Here is a 2648-nt window from a genome sequence, read left to right as displayed (position 1 = left end):
CTCTTTCCATTCTGTTCCCATGCTGTTATCATTCTGCAGTTGCTTTGGATTATTGAATTCTTTTATTTTTGCTCTTGTTCAGTTTGACCAATGAAGCATTTTATGCTAGAATGTAAGCACACTTTTATGACACATTTCAAATCTTTGATCAAGTGTTTTCTTGAGAGGCTGGTGATTGATTTAAATATTGCTACAAACATTTTCTGAATGAAACTGTCAGAACTGTTACAATGGAAGACTGTGTTTTTATGTCACTGGACTGTTTGTTGATACTAACTAAGCTGCATGGTGGTAGCACTTCAAAGCTCTCCTTGGCATTTCCAATGTGACTTTTATCAGTGAAATTTTCATTGACTGTCAGTATGGTTGTTACAAGCAAACATCGTATTTTTGCTTTAGGTCTTAGATCGAGTTTCTCTCACACTAAATCAAACTAAAATAAATATTGCCTATCAGGGTGAAAGAAATGGAGATACTTTGCAAACTTCTACTCAATTTAGAAGTGTCATTGATCTTTTTCTGTCACGTATTTTGATCTGCCTCTACAAAGAACCTCAAAAAAGTGTCCCATTTTCTTACCTACTGTAATCCCATGTTGTCCATGTTTGTCATCACAGACACATCCGAAACCACAAAAAGATGTAAACCACATAAACCACATAAACCACAAAAGATGTAAAAGTGCCTTTGCAGAAATATGGGACAAACTCTCCAGAGGACAATAGCTAAAATGATGAACAGATAACATGATTCTGGCATTTAATTTGTTGTTTTGTTTTGGCATCTGTTACTTGCTGAGTTGGTAGGAGGGAGAATAGTGTGTGAGTATGGTAACAGCTTCAAGGACTCATCTTCATAGAAAAGGAAGTGCCAGTAAAAGGAAGAGATGCTTAAAAAGTCATGCAGGGAATTGGCCAAGGCCTTTCTGAGCTGCTGCCTCTTGTTGAGACAGAGTAATGCTACCTTCAAATACTGATCAATCTCGGAAACAACCAAGCAACCCCTTCATTAGCAGCTTAGTTGATAATTATAATGTGGATTTAGTTTTACAAAGTGAGGGTTTGTAGGTTTGATTTGTAACATATTGAGCTTTGTGCTATGCTAAGTACAGGTAAGCCAGTCAAAGCACTTTGGATAACTGCAGTACAATCCAGGCTAATCTACCTGCATAACTGACATGGGCTTCAGTAGGGGCTACATGCTTAAGCATAAGCACAAAATGGATAACAAATACTAATGCTTCATGTAATGGAGAAAAAATGCTACCCAAAGGAATCCTGAGATTAATAGTGACATGATTAGGTTCATTTTCTGATTCACATCAGTAGACGCAAGGCAGTAGCCCGCAGAATCACAGAATATTAGGAAATGGAAGGGACCTCTAGAGATCATCCAGTCCAACCCCCCTGACAGAGCAGGATCACCTAGACTAGGTTGCACAGGAACATGTCCAGGCAGGTTTTGAATGTCTCCAGGGAAGGAGACTCCACAACCTCTCTGGGCAGCCTGGTCCAGTGCTCTGTCACCCTTACAGTAAAAAAGCTTTTCATTATGTTCACATGGAGCCTCCTGTGCTCCAGCTTGCACCCATTGCCCCTTGTCCTGTCATTTGCTGTCACAGAGAAGAGCCTGACTCCTTCCTCCTGACATTTGCCCTTTAAATATTTATAAACATTAAAAATAAAAAGAGCTTTCTTTTGATTTACATTTCATCAAGCATGATATAATTGGTCAGTGTTCATCCTGTGATTCTTCATGTTTTCCACACACACTGAATAGTGAATAATTCATAATGTACTTTCAGTTAAACTGTGAATCACTTCTGTTTGGTCAGCTCTGGATCAGAGTACTGTCTAAATTTAAAGCAAGCAATGAGAAAAAGTGCGATAGCATGAAAGGAAAGTTTATTTTAGTGCAAACCAAATAAAAACTGTATACCTAAACCTCCACAAGAACTTACAAATAGCATAAGAGTTGGAAAAATATTTGCCGATATCTACAGGTACCTCAGGAAAATATTTTGCAAAAGCATATTGCCATCTAGTGTTAAACTCTCTTCTAGTCATTGTACTTTGCGATAGCCTAGTTGCAATAGATTCCTGACAGACGCTTTTCTGAGAATCATTGGAAATCCAGTGATATACTGAGAAATGCAGAACAGCATCAGTGCAACCAGGCATCAAGAACACATGACCACACTTCCAAATTTAAATAAAGATTAAGTTTAATGATTTTCACTCCTATATTCAGGCCTGCTGGCAATATAAATTTACTCTCCAGAAGGAAAGAGTTTATTAAAGTTAGTGTCTAGTTCTTTCAGCATTATGAGAAGTGGTGAAAAAAACAATGTAGTGGTTTTTATATATCTGTAGTATTAACTCTTAAATAATTTTGTCTTTGTATGTTTTCATTTGTGTTGTCATAGGAACTCAGCATCTTTCACAAGAATTCAATGTCTTTGTAGAGAGAGAGACATCTGGATTAATTTTAAAAACTAGGAGAATTTGAGTCACCACGAAGATCAAGCTGGGCTAATATGGCTTCTTCTCTTCCTTTTTTCACATAGTTTGTTGTGAAACAAACTTTCTATATACCTCAGTTCTGAATTTTACTTAATGTGAAACAGATACATTCTGTATAGTTTATTT

The sequence above is a fragment of the Mesitornis unicolor genome, unplaced genomic scaffold, assembly GCF_000695765.1.
Source record: "Mesitornis unicolor isolate BGI_N332 unplaced genomic scaffold, ASM69576v1 scaffold4109, whole genome shotgun sequence".
Classification (NCBI taxonomy): domain Eukaryota; kingdom Metazoa; phylum Chordata; class Aves; order Mesitornithiformes; family Mesitornithidae; genus Mesitornis; species Mesitornis unicolor.
Note: the sequence above shows the minus strand (reverse complement) of the source record.